This window comes from Manis pentadactyla, chromosome 2 (assembly GCF_030020395.1).
Source record: "Manis pentadactyla isolate mManPen7 chromosome 2, mManPen7.hap1, whole genome shotgun sequence".
Lineage (NCBI taxonomy): Eukaryota > Metazoa > Chordata > Mammalia > Pholidota > Manidae > Manis > Manis pentadactyla.
The window spans coordinates 229,993,244-230,008,912 of NC_080020.1; the positions used below are offsets into that span (position 1 = coordinate 229,993,244).

At 50.1% G+C, this 15,669-nt stretch overlaps 1 long non-coding RNA gene across 4 annotated transcripts in view; it reads left to right on the forward strand.

Moving 5' to 3' along the window:
- LOC118910458 (uncharacterized) overlaps positions 1–15,669 on the forward strand; it is a 31,626-nt gene that overhangs the window by 238 nt on the left and 15,719 nt on the right. The window contains exons 2-5 of one of the 4 annotated variants that reach the window (XR_008995955.1): positions 153–2,656; positions 6,195–6,281; positions 7,994–8,045; positions 8,469–9,561. This is a non-coding gene — a long non-coding RNA (uncharacterized LOC118910458). Of the gene's footprint in view, positions 1–152; positions 2,657–6,194; positions 6,282–7,993; positions 9,564–9,583; positions 10,370–15,669 lie in introns of those variants that run through there. The other 3 variants (XR_005023986.2, XR_005023985.2, XR_005023984.2) reach the window with 3 other exon arrangements.

Genomic DNA, 15,669 nt, shown 5'->3' on the forward strand with positions numbered 1-15,669 from the left:
GTAAGCGCGGGGCGCGCCGGGCGGACGCGAGCGGAGGGGTCGGGAGGGGAGCGGACCCGGACGCGAGAGGAGGGGAGCAGGCCGGAGTGGAGAGGCTGGCGGGTGACTCTGGGAAGCCTAATGTGAATCTTAATTCTGATTTCAATGTCCAGGTAGGACCCTCGCCCTAGGGTGTCCCCCGACAAGCCTGCCACACCTTGGAGCTTTCAGCAGCCCCAAATCACAGCGACAGGAGCAAGGTCTTCACGACAGAGGGACAGCCACCGTCCACGGTGACCGAAGGAATGTCATCCAGATAGCACTTCTGAAGAAAGTGATAAGGCAAATAAGTTTGCCATTGACAAGTGACGTTTGTAGAGTGAATTCGGTCTCTAAGACAAGGGTAAGCTATGTAAAAAAAACAAAACAAAACCCCAAACCAAAACACCCACGCGCGCATTCACCGACAGGTTGTGTGGGATCTGGCACCTCTAGCAACGCGGGAAGCAGTTTTGTAAACTCAGTAAAATGAGTACTTATTGGAAATCGTGCCGATTGCAAAGGAGATCAGAGGCAGAACGCTTTCAGAATTCCTTTTCCAGAACAGGGCAGGGTTATTATAATGATCCTATTAATCGGAAATCATTAGGGAAATTTGCATATTGAAGCTTATTTACATACACTGCCCTTGAGAAGCTGCAGGTCTGTGCCCTACAGTGTAGGTGGCAAAAGAATGTTATTAATTATGCAGAAATCGTGATTGCTGGTGTCACATTCCAGCACTTACAGTATTTTTAAAGCTTTATGGCAGCCCTAGCCAATGATCGACATCTTCACATTATATAAAAAACATTCTGTCATATATGAGGTTTGGAATCTCTGTCCTGGTCCCGGGTACAGCTTCAGGTTTTTTCCTTTTTCTTTCTTTTTTTTTAAAAATTTGCTGTAAATCTTTAAGAACTCATTCCTGTAGTCTAAATAAAAAATGTGCAAGCTATTTACTCAAATACTTTTCAGTTACTTCAACACCTAATTCAACTGAAGACCACGGATAAATTAGTTGTGTTTTGAGACTTTTATTTTTCCAGAAAACAATAAACTAGAAACTTCGAGAAAATGTAGTAGTTGAAAGTATCTTGTTTACTTTTGTCTCAATCTCCATCTCCTTTGCATGTAAGAAAGAGGAAGGGGCAGAAGAAAAAGAAAGGCTAAATAATGGAGAATCAGTAGTTTTCCCTTCTATTGATGAATTCGTCAGCTGGTGGGCCAGCAGGTCCCTGTCACCAGCTGCAGCCATGTGCCTGCCCCAGGGCTTCTCTTTAGGGAGGCAGAGTTGGTGGTGCTGAGGTGATGTGGCACTTTCAAAAATTCCAGCCACTTCAGTTTGGAGACGGAGGTGGATGGTTTCCTGACCAGCAGAGAAGTCTGCGTAGGGTCTGGCCCTGCCAATGCCGCTTGCAACTCCGCTCCTGACAGTGTTCAATTAACAACCTCTCCTCTGATATTAAGTCTGGAAATGATTTAACACCCGAATCCCCCACAGTTCGAGCCTTTTGATGTACTTTGTGTGCATGTGTTTCTGTCACATACATGCCACAGTGGAACAGATTTTGTTTTGACACTATTTTGGTTCATGATGTTATACTTTGACTATTTTACAATAATAGCCAACGTAAACAAACATCTTTGGGATTCTCAAATTATTACTTGTGATTCTTGGACATTGCGGCTCTGCGATACTGACGCATTCCTAGCTTTTTCCAAGGACACCGTATGTTAACATCCGTGCCAGCCTCATTATCCCAACAGCCAGGCTGGTTCATAATGAGCCTTGTGCGGTACTGCTTTACACACTTGCAAAGTTGATCAAGGCAGTGCCTTCTCCCATGATCATTTTTGTACCCTGATGTAGTAAAACTGCTAAATATGGTGAGCATTTTCTGGTGTTTCTTTCTTTAGCTGCCATGTCAGAGTCCAGTCAGCTAGATTGCGTTGAATCCCATTCGACTGGCACCTACCCAGTTCTACATTCATTTTAAAGATCATTTTAAGGGGATTATGAGGCTGTATAAGTTAATGATTTCTAAAAAAATACCTGCGTTACTAGTATGTCTGTCTCAGCAAGTCCAATACGAAATTACCTTAAAAATTGTGTTTTCGTGGGGAAAATGGTGTTGGAGCATTGTCGGGGTGGGTTAAAAGGCATTGAAAAATCCGTCAATTGGTGTCTCTGTGGGTTTGCATTTGAGGCCTCTAAAGTTCAAACGGTCCCAGCTGCAGAAAGGGGCATGGATTTGCTAGATCCGTGGGTGGTGGCAAGGTGTGAAGGGCTTCCGGTGGGGGTGGCGGCACCGTCGCCTCCGCTCACCCGCCGGGACGCCCTCCACTTAAAGCTCCCCCGACCGGGCCCTGGGGCTCATTCCCTCGGTCTCCGTCCCGAGCCGGCCGGCGGCTCCCCACGCTCTGGCCCCTCGCGGTAATCAGCAGCAGCTCCGGCCGGGCCGCGGCCGCCCGTGCAATCCCCGCGTGATGCAACGGGGGCGGGAGGAGCCTGCGGGGGGCTCGAGATCCGCCCTGCACATCTGGCGCAATTGGGAGCGCTCGCCTTTCTTCCCCCCGGTTTTGTTCTCACAGCTGTGTCCATTCCGCCTGTGACCCCCCGAGTGATCCCTGACAGGTGATGAATTGGCGGCGGCGGCGGCGGCGCGCGGGCCAGGCCGCGGCGGGGCCGGAGCCGGAGCTCCGGAGCAGACTCTCTGGCGCCAGGCGCGTGACGCCGCCCATTCACGCCGCCCTGCAGCCTTGTCCTCGCGGCGCCGCTCAGGCGGCTGCCATGGCAACCGCGCCGTCACTCAGCGCGCGCGCCCAGCTGATCAATGCCTGCGAGGCCCGGCGGTCCCAGGCTCGCCCCGGCGCGGCCGCCCGGCCCGCGCGCACCTGCAGCCGCCGCACGTCTTGAGTTTCGAGCGATTTGGGGGAAGGAAGGAGGACCGAGAAGGAAAGCCAGGGGAGGGAGGGTCGGGGGCAGAAGGAAAAATGCCGGGAGAGGAAGAAGAAAGAAATCTTCCTTTTGCAGAAAGAGACATATTGGGGCTTAGAGGTTGCCAAAGCACAAGGTTTTACTTTGTTTTGCAACCGAGGCGTTCAGGGTGAGGCTGGCGCGGGGGAAGGTGGACGGGGAAAAGAGGGCTTAGTGGATGGCGAGATTTATTTATCCCTTTGGATCCTCTCGGGGATGACTTTGATGCTGGACTCCTAAAAATACCTTTGAAGGACCCCCACTGTCCCCCGCCCCTCTCCTCGGAACTATTGGAGGTTGCCCTAAAAACATAAGATTTCTCCAGACCTCTCCACCCCTTCGCCCCAGGGAAGGCGGGAGGAAGTGCAGCCGGGACTGTGGCTTCGAGCCTCTGCGCTCCCACGGACCCGCGTCCGCGTCCTCGTTACCACTACAAAGCCGGGCAGACACAGCCCCTTTCCAATGCTGCATTTTTCTTCTGCGAACATCAAGACGTATCAAGAGACTTCCAAGTTAGCCTGCGGACGCAGACGCCGCTTCGGTCCTGGCTATATCTCTAGGGAAACTTCCGTTTTAAGAGCCAGATGCCAACATTCCCGGACAGTTTATGGCATCCGGATCCCTCAAGGGCGCTCATCTGCAGTTTAGAGTGTTAGCAGCAGTTGCTTGTCGGCTGTCCTGGAGAAGAATTCCCGAACATGGATGTCCTCTGCTGGCCCTGAAGGGGGTTGGGGGGAGGTGCACAACTGTTCCCGATGCTCTTATCTGGGTTAGCAGAGTTTGTTGTGGTTTTCGAGGAAACAGCATCTGGATTACATAAGGATTCAAGTTTTTTGCTTTACTTGTTTATTTAATACCTTGGCAAGAGGTGGCCCTAACTCTGAAATCAGATAACCGAATTTGGGTATAAAACAGCCTTAGATAGGGGCGACGAGAGGGGAGGAAAGGAGCAGAGCCACAGAAAGCAAACCATGGGGATGTTTATTTTTCTCCCTTTGGGTATTTTTTTTAAGACCGGCCCAAGCTCTTCCACTTCTTGACGTACACAGCTAGTGAACTGCATTAACAACGCGCCTGAGCCACCACAACGGCGTAGCAGTCATCCCTTCCCCCACCCCACCACGATCCGACCCTAATTCCTTCTAGGATCGGCGCGCGGTCCTGTTTGCCCAGGGATCTCAAGGGCACCAGGAAAAATGCCGTGCTAAATCCAATTGCTTTCAACCGTCTGATCTCCCTGTAAGGAGATCACCTTTCAGCTCCGTTCAAAGAAAGCAAAGTTTGGGAAGTTCGGCGGAGGGGCCGATTTAACTACCAGCACAGCAAATATTTAGTTACAAATGCTGTGAAGGGCCCCGATTTGTGGCCGCGCTTGGCTTTCACAAAGGATTTTCCTGTGACTTTTGTTCCGGTCACCAAATTAAAAAAGAAAATTAACTTGAGCGAGAGATAAGGTCTTGGAAAACAATCCCGGGCCGCCAGCTCGGGGCCTGGCGTCGCAGAGTCTACGCCGCCCCGAGGCGCGCGTCGTGGGGTCCGGCCCCAGCTGGGACCCGCAGCCGCCTCGCCCTCCCCGCGCCGGAGCGCAGCACCCAGGACTCCTTGGCGTCCGCCGGCGGCCGTGGGAATCCGCCGCAGCCCCCTCCAGACGGCCACGAGGGCAGGCTTGTACGGAATCGACCTACGTCTTAATATTATAATGCGGCACCAAAAGCAAAACCCCAGGCTCCAGCTTGAGAGCCCCTAACAAGAAACACATTGTGCGCCTTTTTTCTTTTTGGCCGAAGCCACGATTGCGCGCCAGCCGGGACGCAGCGCCAAGTCCGTGACTTCAGTAGGGAGGAACCCGCCCGCCCCGCAGCACGTGCGCGCCCGACGGGGGTGGCCTCCCCACGGCGACCCTCGCCAGGGCCGAGGGGGGTGCGCTTGGCGGACACGGGTCCTGGGCGGGCGGCGCTTTGGGCACAGCCCTTTGGCGACCAGAGGCCGGCACTGCCCCTCACCTGAGGCCTGGCGGCACCAGCGCGGTAACTGTAATCGCTGCTCTTAGGTTGACTTGATAGACTTGTTTATAAAATAATTTTGACACCCATCTCTGACCCCCTGCCTGCAACTGGGAGGCTTTCACTTCCCTGTCCTTTTTTCACTTTACTGTGTCCCCTTCCTCACCCCCACTCTGCCAATCTCCATGACAATTTACAGACCTCTTTCCCAGTTAGACCGAAATCACAGAACATTTTGCAAGGCCCTTGATACCTGTCACGTGTCACTGCTACCCCATTCTGCAAAAGGGGACAGGATCTAGGGCTGCATCCTCTGGGAGGCAAGTGCTGGGGACTTGGGGAGCAGAAGGTGCCTGTAGGGACTCCTGCAGCAGTCCCTCGGCACCTGCCATCAGCTTTCTGGGGGTCCTAACATCTTCCCAGTGCCAGGACCCAATGACACCAGGGGCCTGGGTCTGCTTCCATGCTGCATCACCCATCAGCAGGACCCTGGAGGAAAGGCCAGGTGAATTAACTCCTATATTTTATTTTAACCATGCCTGCCTTTCTGAAACTATGTGAGGAGCACAGATACTATATTTTAAAGAAAAAAGAGCCACATGGTGGTCCTTTTTAAGGGAGATTAAACATTCACACTGGGTAAGAATAATGGATTATTTACAAGCCTTTCACAGCTCACCTGTTTTGCCCTTTACCTTGACCTGATGAGTTAGGCAGGGCAGATGCTGACCCCATTTTACAGAAGAAGAAGCTGAGGCACAGATGAATGGGCCCAAACTCCCTGGGACAACCTCCTGTGACCATGCAAAGGTGTGTGACCTTGACCCCATGTGGGGTGTTGATTACTTTTATACCTTGCAGTTTGTTCCAGTCCTGCAGTGCTGGATTACCCAAAGCCAGGGTTTTGCAAAACACTTTGTTCTCACCTTCCTCAGAAGTTAACACTGAGTGACTGAGCTTGACCCTTTATTAACAAAAAGTCAACTTAGATCTGGGAACTTTTCAAACCTTAGTGTATGTACCACCTTTACATGCAGAGTCCTGGGGCCCATCTCTGGAACTGCTGAATCAGAGAGTTTAGTGAGCAACTTAGGAACCAGCCTCTCAACAAGGAAGTGCTGATATGGGAGGTGCAGGGACCACACTCTGAGACTCCTCAGGTGAACAACTGGCTTATTGAATCACCCCTGCAGTTGGTGCAATTTTCCTTCTGGGAAAGAATGAGCCACCTTGGACCTGAGGACCAACACATTTGTTTTCAGAAAACTTAAGAGAACAAGGTAAGTCTGTTATATTTACCTATGTTTTTACTTTTTTCCTGTTCTTTCTTCCTTCTTAATGTTCCAGTGTTCTTTCTTTGATACTTTCTCTTCTGTTTCAAGAGCATCCTTTAGATGTTCTTTTAGGGTAGGTTTGTTGGTGACAAGTTCTCTCAGTTTTCCTGCATCCGAGAAGGTCTGGTTTCCCCTCGATTTCCGAAGGATATTTTTGCTGGATCTTAAATTCTGGGTTAGTAGTTCTTTTCTTTCAGCATTCAACATATTGTGTCACTTCCTTCTGGCCCCGTGGATTGTGATGAAGATCTGCAGTCATTCAAACTGCTTTTTCTCTGTAGATAAAGTCTTGTTCCTCTCTGCCCACTTTCTTTGTCTTTAGTTTTCAGAAATGTGCCTGTGATGTACCTTGGTATAGACTGCTTTGTGTTGTTTCAGTTTGGGATTCTCTCAGCTTCTTGAATCTGTAGGTTTTAAGTCTTTTGCCAAATTTGGAAAATCTTCAATCATTATTTCTTCACATACTTTTTCAGCCCCACCTTCTTTCTTCTCCAGGATCCTAATAACATGAATGTTAGCTCTTTTATTATAGTCTCACACACAGACATATGAGACTAAGGTTTTTTTATTTTTATTTTTTATTCATTTATTTTATTACTCTACTTTCTTTTGGTTGTACAAATTGGGTACTTTCTGTTGTTTTATCTTTGTGCTCACTGATTGTTTCCTCTGTCCTCTCCAGCTTGCTTTTGTGCTCATCCAGTGAGTTTTTTTCTTTGGCTATTGGATTTTTCAGCTCTAAAATTTCCATTTGTTTCCTCTTTATATCTTCTGTTTCCTTGCCAAGATCTTCTATTTGGTTTTCTTTTTTTTAGAGCATCTTTGTAATTGCTCATTGAAAGCTTTTTGATGGCCCAGAAGAGCCTTAGGATGACCCCACTCCATCACCAGCTGACCACATACACCCACACTCACTGGAAGCCAAAGCAATAAGATCACGAGAGAGGAAATTGTTGTCTGAAGCCACTCGGTTTGTGAATGGTTTGTTACATTGATAATGAGATGGCCACCAAAAGAAAAATTAGAGGGGGGATCAGAGTTTCTAAGAATGACTTTGTGCATGCATTGTAATTATAATCATTGATAACTTATTTGGCCGTTTTTCCCCTGAAAATAACTTTTTTTACAACACATAATTTATAATGAATAAAAAAGCACATCCCTACAGCCAAGAAAAGTGCATCCCTTGGAAAGAAATGCATGATGTTTTATTTGACAACTTAGGGTCTAGTATATATTTAGGAATACAGTGTAGGTCCTTTTTTAACCAATCAGTATCCTTACCAACTTTCCCCCAAGGTATAGACTGTATAAACAAATGTGGTGTTTATATTTTTGGGGGGGACCAAACCAAGTAGGATAAAGGACCCAACAGACTCCAGAGCCCCAGAAAGGACGAGGAGGCTGAGCTGTTGAGGAAGGTGGCTGAGTGAGGTTCTAAAGCTTCCCTAGTGAGGGTGTAAGAGCATCTGGTGCCTCCAGACATTCTAGAAACTGTATCAGAGAAACATCTCAGAGGCATCACTTCCCATCATCAAAACTTGTAGGAGATTTTAACATTTTTTTCTTTACATGACATTTAGAATTTGGGTATGGGATGATCATGCTTCCTAGTTAGGACCAACCTCTTTATCCCATTGTCTTGATTTGATGTCCAGGGTCTCCTGTGATACTGTTTGCCCTTCAGAAGACACCACTGGTATGAAGATGGTAAGGCTTGAGTGCTGAGAAGGGGCAATAGCTGTTGGCAGCTGCCCAAAAGCCTCCATCTTGCCCTGTGACCCCATCCCCACGTGGCCACTTCTGATCCTGAGAAAAGAGGCAGGAATGGGTTGATGCAACTACAATTCATTACATCCTACTCTGAAGTCATGAGTCCCGTATTCCCAGTCAGGGGCCCCAATAAAATGCAGAAGAGCAGAACTCTTGCAATGAAGTGTCCCAGTTCTTTTGGCCGCTGCTAGTATGTGGAGGGGGGGGTGCTTGGAGGGAGGTGGGAGCTAAAGGCTCCCGCCTCTCTCCCTTTCAAGAACCCTTGAAAAAGCCTTGGCCTTTAGGGGGCAGCTTTAACATGGCCGTTTGTTTCTTTATGCTTCGTGAGCATCTGCACACCTGACTGCAGTGTTTCCCCAGGTGAGTCGCAGTGAGCTCTGGGCTCCCGGCTTCTCCATCTGCATGTTGAGGTTTAAATAAGGTAGAAGGCCAGAAGGGAGCATTTCAACTCGGAATTTACCCCTCAAAGTGAGTCTGAGAACCGGCAGCCTGGGCACACTGAGAAATGCAGAATCTCAGGCTCTAGCGCGTGAGAACGAACCGGAAGCTGCAATTAACCAGAGCCTAGATGGCTCCTGGGCAGCGAAGCTGAGATGTGCGGAACTGACATTCTATCTGAGACTGTGGACAGAGCCATCTAGCAAAAATGCTCACGCACTCACCTTTAAAGTAGCATCTTTTCAAGAGCAACACCATCCCTTTGAATCACTTAGCAGACTTAACAGCACTGCTGTCTCTGGCTTTCACATTGACTAGCAGCGCAGGGAGCAACGGTCCGTTTTGCAGATAAAGTGACTGAGTGCAAAGGGTGAGCCCGTAGCCACACGGCTGGGGTGTCACAAGGGAATCAGGACTGAAGCCGAGGGTGCATTTCCTTTTGCTGCCCCACCAGGGTGGCATGGGGGAATGCCTGTGGGCAAGGACATCTAAGGGGCCTTGTGTGGGAAGCAAGTCTGGGGATCACATTTGGCACTGGGGGTGCCAGGTCACCAGTGTGGGCGCTGGGCTGGGGACGGTGCCCTGACTCGGCTGAGACCACAGAGCCTGGGAATTGCTGGGCTGAAGCTCCCACCCAGGGCCTCAACCCCACACTGTGTGGCAGCTTGTGTGCTCCCACATTCTGGTGCAGGCCATCGTTTGGCCTGATTTTACCAAGGCTGAACGAGACCCTCAGAGGTGGGACCCGCTTGCTTTCCTGGCTTACGTGTCAGAAGACTGCCCTGTCACGTGTGCATCAGCACAGCCAGGAGATGCTGGAGTCGGAATCTGGACCCACACCTGTCTTGACTTCAAAGTCTAATCTTTGCTCTGAGTTACTTCCTAAGGCTTTCTGAGAGTGTGCTAGACTCATTTAGTTATCTCTGGCAGAACTGCCTGCTTTAAAAAAGGAAGCATGTACTGCAGATATTTTACCATAGTTTGAAACATGACATTTTGAAAAAAAATATTCTTAACCATCCTCACCATGCCTGCAGGTTCCCTATGGGCCGCTGTGTCCTGATGATCGCCCTTGGGGGAAAGAAAGGCCACGCTGTCTGTGGGGCTGCAGACGGAGCGCCCTGCACAGGTCCGTGCGTGGGACGTCTTCTGGGCGGTGTGCCAGGGGAAAGCTGCACACTTGGGTGCGTGTGCCTTGTCCCAGCACCACGGCCGGGGCAGGCGGCCCTTTTGATCCTGTTTCCCTGTTGGTAAGTGTGACTGGTAACAGCACCGCCCTCTGAATGCGATTTTGAACATTCAAAGCACTTCAGAGGTACTACCTGGAAGAATGTAAATGCTCAATAAATAGGGTGGCCAGATAAAATGCAGAACATCCATTTACATTTAATTTTCAGGTAAACAATGAGGGTTTTTTAGTGATAGTCCCCGTATTTTATCCGCTAAATCTAACAACCTTTTCAGTAAATGATCACTGTGACAGCCGCAACCGCTCCTTTTGACAGAGCCTAAGAATCTGTAAAGAAGTAGGAACTGGCTTTTATTTACTAGCTGGGACTAGTTAAGATAACAGGAGAGAAGATAACATGTAGAATGTGGAGCACAGCCAAACCGCTTTGGAGCCCGTCAGGACTAGAACAGCCAGGGTAGGCCACTGCAGGGCTCTTTTGAAAGTTGCAGTTTCCATAGTCCCTCATGGACCTAAATGGGTCCTCAGCCCCCTCCACTGTTCTGGGCATGCCTGCCCCTCTTATCAGTTCCCAATCCATTTCCAGGCAGGTGTCTGTGATTGAGTTAGCTGCTGCAGGGCCGACGGCTGTAACAAGCAAACCCGAGGGTGTGTAACCACTTCCCCAGGCTGAGGTCGGCCTGTCACTCAAAGCCCAAAGGGGGTGTTAGCAATGGCAGGCAGCTCTGCCCCAAGCTGCGACTCAGGGATGCAGGCTTGGCCTGTCTTTGTGGCTCTGCCATGTTCACCGTGCGGGGCTCATCTACCGCAAGCCTGGAGAAGTGGAGGGGGCAGGGAGAAGCGGGGAGCAGCCCCTGGGTGGTGTGGGTCAGGCATGGAGTTGGCTCACGCTTGTGCTCGCATCCATTGGTTAGAACAGGGCTTCTCACCCCTGACACTACTGACCCCCTCCAGCTGGAATATTCTCTGTTGTGAGAGGCTGTCTTGAGTGGGATGTTCCTTGGCCTCTCTCCCCTCCTGTAACTGTGACAGCCAAGGATGTCTCCAGACATTGCCAGGTGTCCCCTGGGGGGCAACATCGCCCTGGCTGAGACCCACTGGGTTGGAGCTCAGGCATGGGGCCACAAACCACCATAGTGGGGCTGGGCATGTAGTCTAGTTGTGTGACCAGGAAGAAAATACACCCCACTTAAGCCTGCCGGCCAGTCTTTCTCATGTGACCTCCAGCTTGCTGCTGCCTCTCCTGCTGTGATGACCCAGAAGCTTGGAGCAGAGCCGTGGCCGGTGGGTGAGGGGAGATAGCAAGAATTTGAGAGACAGGCTGGACTTGGATGGATCAAAGGGATTCCAGAAGCCCCCACCATATTTGGCAGCACTAAGCATTTTTGAATAGATGACTGTTTTTGAGAAAGATGCAGTGGAAGAGGAAATGACCTGACAATTCAGAGATGCTTTTAAAGGTATGCCTGCATTCCCAGGCTGCCCTGGGGTGGGAGTGGGTCTGGCCTCTGCCATGTCGTCGGGAGGGGGCTTTGAGGGGTACTTTTGTCTTACCTCAAGACCCTGAAGTTGTGCAGAGGGCCGAGCAGACTGGGGGTAAAGGGTATCTGGGTGTCTCCTCGGGGAGGAGCTGCCGGTGGAGTGCGGTAAAGAGGATGCGCACCATTGCGTATATGGCGTTGTGCATGCGTATAAACATACCTGAATGAGAGCAAGAGGAGACAGGGAGGAAGCCGATTCCATAGTTCTTTCTTAATGTTTACGTGAGTTGATGAACACGCAAACAGATCTAATGAAAACGTCAGTAATGAAACAACAGAGTTTGCTTTATTAAAGAGGGAAGTGACTGGCTTGTGAAGTCAGATGTTACCTCAGGCTGGAAGAGAAGACAGGTTTTCCAGGCTCAGAAATCACAGCCAATGTGAATGGTAGCACTGAGGAAACAGAGCTCAAAGGCGAGAGGGATCCGTCCACCCACCCACCCATCCCTTCATCCAGTCAGTATTTCCTGAACACCTACTATGCACTAGGCACTCTTCTAGCAACTTAGGAATCATCCACGAACTAAACTGGCAAAATATGTTTTTTTTCCATCATTTAGAAGGCCAGGATGTTGCCTTCTAGTGGGGAGGGACAAAAATAACCAAAATTGGTGAGTGCATGGCACGGGTTCCTAGAAGACGATGAGGTCTGCCGCAGTGGGGGCGGGGCAGCTCTGAAGAGGGTGGTCCCGGGAGGCTGTGCCGAGATGGGGACATTCGAGCAGGGACTTGAAGAAAGCAAGGCCCCCCGGCTCATATCGCTTGGAAGCTGACTGCAGTAAAGGAGCAGAGGGTCAGGCAGGGGCTCCCCTGCCTGTGGGTGGGCACATGACCCTGACAGCAGCCCAAGGGACGCGGTGACAGCTTTAGGGGCTCCAGTTTAGTGGGAGCAAGGAGCTGAGACTCAGGTTAAATAACAAGACTCCTCAGAGTTTCTATTTAACAAGTCATAGAGCCACTAAGTGTTGGATCAGGGAGCAAAGCCAGGGATGGTGGAGACACGCTCTGCTGCTTTTAGTCAAGTGTGGGGAAAACTGAGGACATTGACCAGCGGAGGACAGCAACGTTTCCACGTCTGCTCAGAAGCTGCAGGCCGTCTAGGCAGTGGTGGGGCTTTGCTGTTTTGTTGCTGAAAGCACTGCCAAAACCTGTCTAGAATGATCTGGAAGCTTCTGGAAAATGCAGAAAAGTGGAGGAAGAAGGAATGAAGAGGGTGAACGAGGACTGCCCACTCCTACATATCCCATAAGAATCGGGGGGTGGGCTGAGAAATAAGGTTAATACTTTAAATTTTTTCACAAGATTCCTGGGCAATCCTGGGATCCTGCTTTAAGAACTCCTCAGACCCACGCCCAGGTGGAAATCGACCACGTAACTGCATTTTAGATGAGGTCACCCAGGTGAATCTTATGGTTGTACATAAGATTGGAAGTGGCCGTGTGGTCATGCAGTGCAGTTTCTGACTTTTGGGGACATTGAAAGTACAGGAAATAACCACTTGAGTTTACTCACGTTCCGTTTAAAAGCATGATTATTTATAATCAAAATAAATTAGGTTGTTCCTTTGAATGTCAACTATACAATATTAGAGAGATCAAAGGACAAACTTTGAGGAAATAAAATTTAAGTGATCTTTATGTTTTGATAATGAAGTTCTGCTGTTCATTTTTATTTCATACTATTTCTGTCTACACGTATCTTTGCTCATGGCCCTGCTCCTTTCTCTGTAGGCAGATTTCTAGGCGATCCTGTATTAACACCACGCGCGGCTGTTGCGTAAAAGCTTCGGTGGTTCTGTCGTTGGTGGAGTCTGGCCCGCCTCCACCCCTCCCCGCGCCTCCCGTGCCTCCTTGCCTCCGAGGCCCAGGAGTCGCTCCAGCTGCTGGGGGTGCCCCGGGTGCCCTCCCTCCCCTAGGATTTCTCTGGGTGCATAACTCAGCATGACTCAGCAACCTGACTTTTTAGGGGAGTCGGGATGTTTTGCCACACCACCAACATATGGTAAACATTCACACTGTTTAGCAAAATCATGGTAAATTAAACACACCAGGAAAAAAAAGGCCCAGATTTCCTCACACCCTAAGTGAAGGAGGTCAGCTCCAGGAAGCAGAGATCACGTTGAAAAAGCCATTTTCTCCCTGGCGCCGAACAGGAGAGCTGTTGCTCAGAAAGTGGAGGAAGAAGGAATGAAGAGGGAGAACGAGGAGGTAAGAATGCTGAGCTTCTCTGCCGAGAGGGGCTGACGGACGTGTCTCCGCCTGGTTGGAAATAAACCAGCCAGCCAGGAGGAAAACCACGCCCAGGGTGCACTGTGACCACCATGGCAGCTGGCACAGCTTTGTTTCCGTGGGGGGAAAGGTACAGTTCATCCCACAACTGTGAGCTTACCGAACCTTCAGCTTCGGTCCTTCCCTTCTTTTTAAGTGGCACGGAAGTCTGGCTAGTTAGAAAGGACATCGCAGCGCCGATCCGTAGACACTTGGCAGTCTCTGCAAATGCGATTTTCATGCCGCGGGTCCTGGGGTGAGGGCCGGGCGAGCTGGCACTCACCCCTGGACGGCCAAGGAGCTCCCTCTCCTCCCTCGGCGGCCCTAGGGTCATTGTGTTAAGCCCTCACTTAAAGAGCAGCCTCTTCGAAGCAGCTGGTTTGCGCCGGCCTCCTCCGTCCTGGGATGGTTTCTCGGTATTTGGGGTTCACGTGACAAAGGACATAGGCTGGATTCCTTGCCTTTTAGAGCTGACTCTTTTCTTCAGCTGAAGGAGCTTGTTATGCTTCAGGAAAATTTTGCTTTTTAGGCCATAAAGTGGAGCTTGAAGACTGGATGAGATTTTTGTGTTTTGTTTATGTCTTGACTGTGTACTGAAGGTTTGAAGGGCCTGGGAGGGAGGAATGAGAAGGAGGTTTGCAGGGATGCCTACCCTGTCCCCAGGGGGTGGTGCGGAAGCAGCCGTCTGGGGCTCAGTGTTTATCACTCCAGTTAGTCAGGGTTTAGCACATGGGTAAGGCACCCTCCGCACAACCATGCTCTCTCCTGCCAGCCTCGTTTGGTCCTCTGTGTGGCATCTAATGCTCTTGGCATGTTCTCACGGAGCACACTCCTGCAGAATAGGGCCTCATTTATCCTTTGCACCCCTGTACCCCAGAGCCTGCAGCAGTGTGTGGCACAGAGCAACTGAGGGAATGCGTGAGGATGCACTTGGGAAGCTGGCTGTCATGAAAAATTCTCTACGTCAAAGTCTCTTCAATGATCCTCATTTAAAAATACAAGGTCAGTGTCTCCAATTCCCTCTAAATCAGCAGGAATGGGGTGATGAGTAGGTCTGTGAGTGTATCAGAAGACGTTTGGCTGAGCAAGGAATCTCAAGTAGAAAGAAAGGTTGAAGGACATGCAGCCCCCATGGAAGTACACCCACAGCCAAGCACAGACGTGGGCAACCATTTATGAATGGAGTCTGACCACTGGCAAGGATGCCAAATGTGATCTGACCCTGAAGTATCAGGAGAAAACCAGCAACTGATTGTTTTTTACAAAAGTGTGACACTCACATGGTCTGAGTTTTGTTCTGTTGTTTGGTTTTTACCTGATAGTACCTCCTTTGAGTTTGCTTCTGGAACGAAAATTGTATTTTGAGGTGATCTGCTTCTTACCAGAAACAGCATCACCGGTGGATAGAGGAAAGACAGTGCAGGACTCCTCAGAGATGTCATGATTGCTCTTAATAAGTAGTGTTTTCTTTCCTATGTAAAACCCTTTGGAAACATAAGGAAATGCCAGCTCTGTTTTTTTATCCTGTTCCCCCTACTGTAGACTAAATGTTTGTGTCTGCCCAGGGTATTTGGAGGCGGGGCCTTTGGGAGGTGTTTGGGAGCGACTGAGGTCAGGAGGGTGGCGCCCCCGTGCTGGGATCAGTGCCCTTACAAGCAGAGCCACCAGAGAGCACGCAGGGATGCAGCAAGCTGGCTGCCAACCAGGTGGGGAGCCCTCACTAGCCACTGAATCTGCTGCAGTCCAGCCTCCTGAACTGAGAGAAATAAATGTTTGCCCACTTAAGCCAAATTTGCACTCAATGTCCACACCACACAGCACATGTCATGCTGAGAAGTGAAAAGGTGAGAGGGGCCCCGTCTCTGCTCCCCTCCAGGGAGTGCATGGGCTGGGCACGTGGCAGACATGCACATGTAACAAATGCACCTCCAACCCCAACAAACAAAGCTTTGGATTTCCAAGCGACAGTGTCAGGACTAGAGTAACTATGGAATTGATTCTCTGAGACAGGACACTTATGAGAGCAGCAGGGAATGCCACTAACAATGAGGAACAACAGTTGGGCAGGTGTGAACCCCGAAGGTCCTGGGCAAATGTGCTGCATGGTTGCTGAACTACAAACTGGT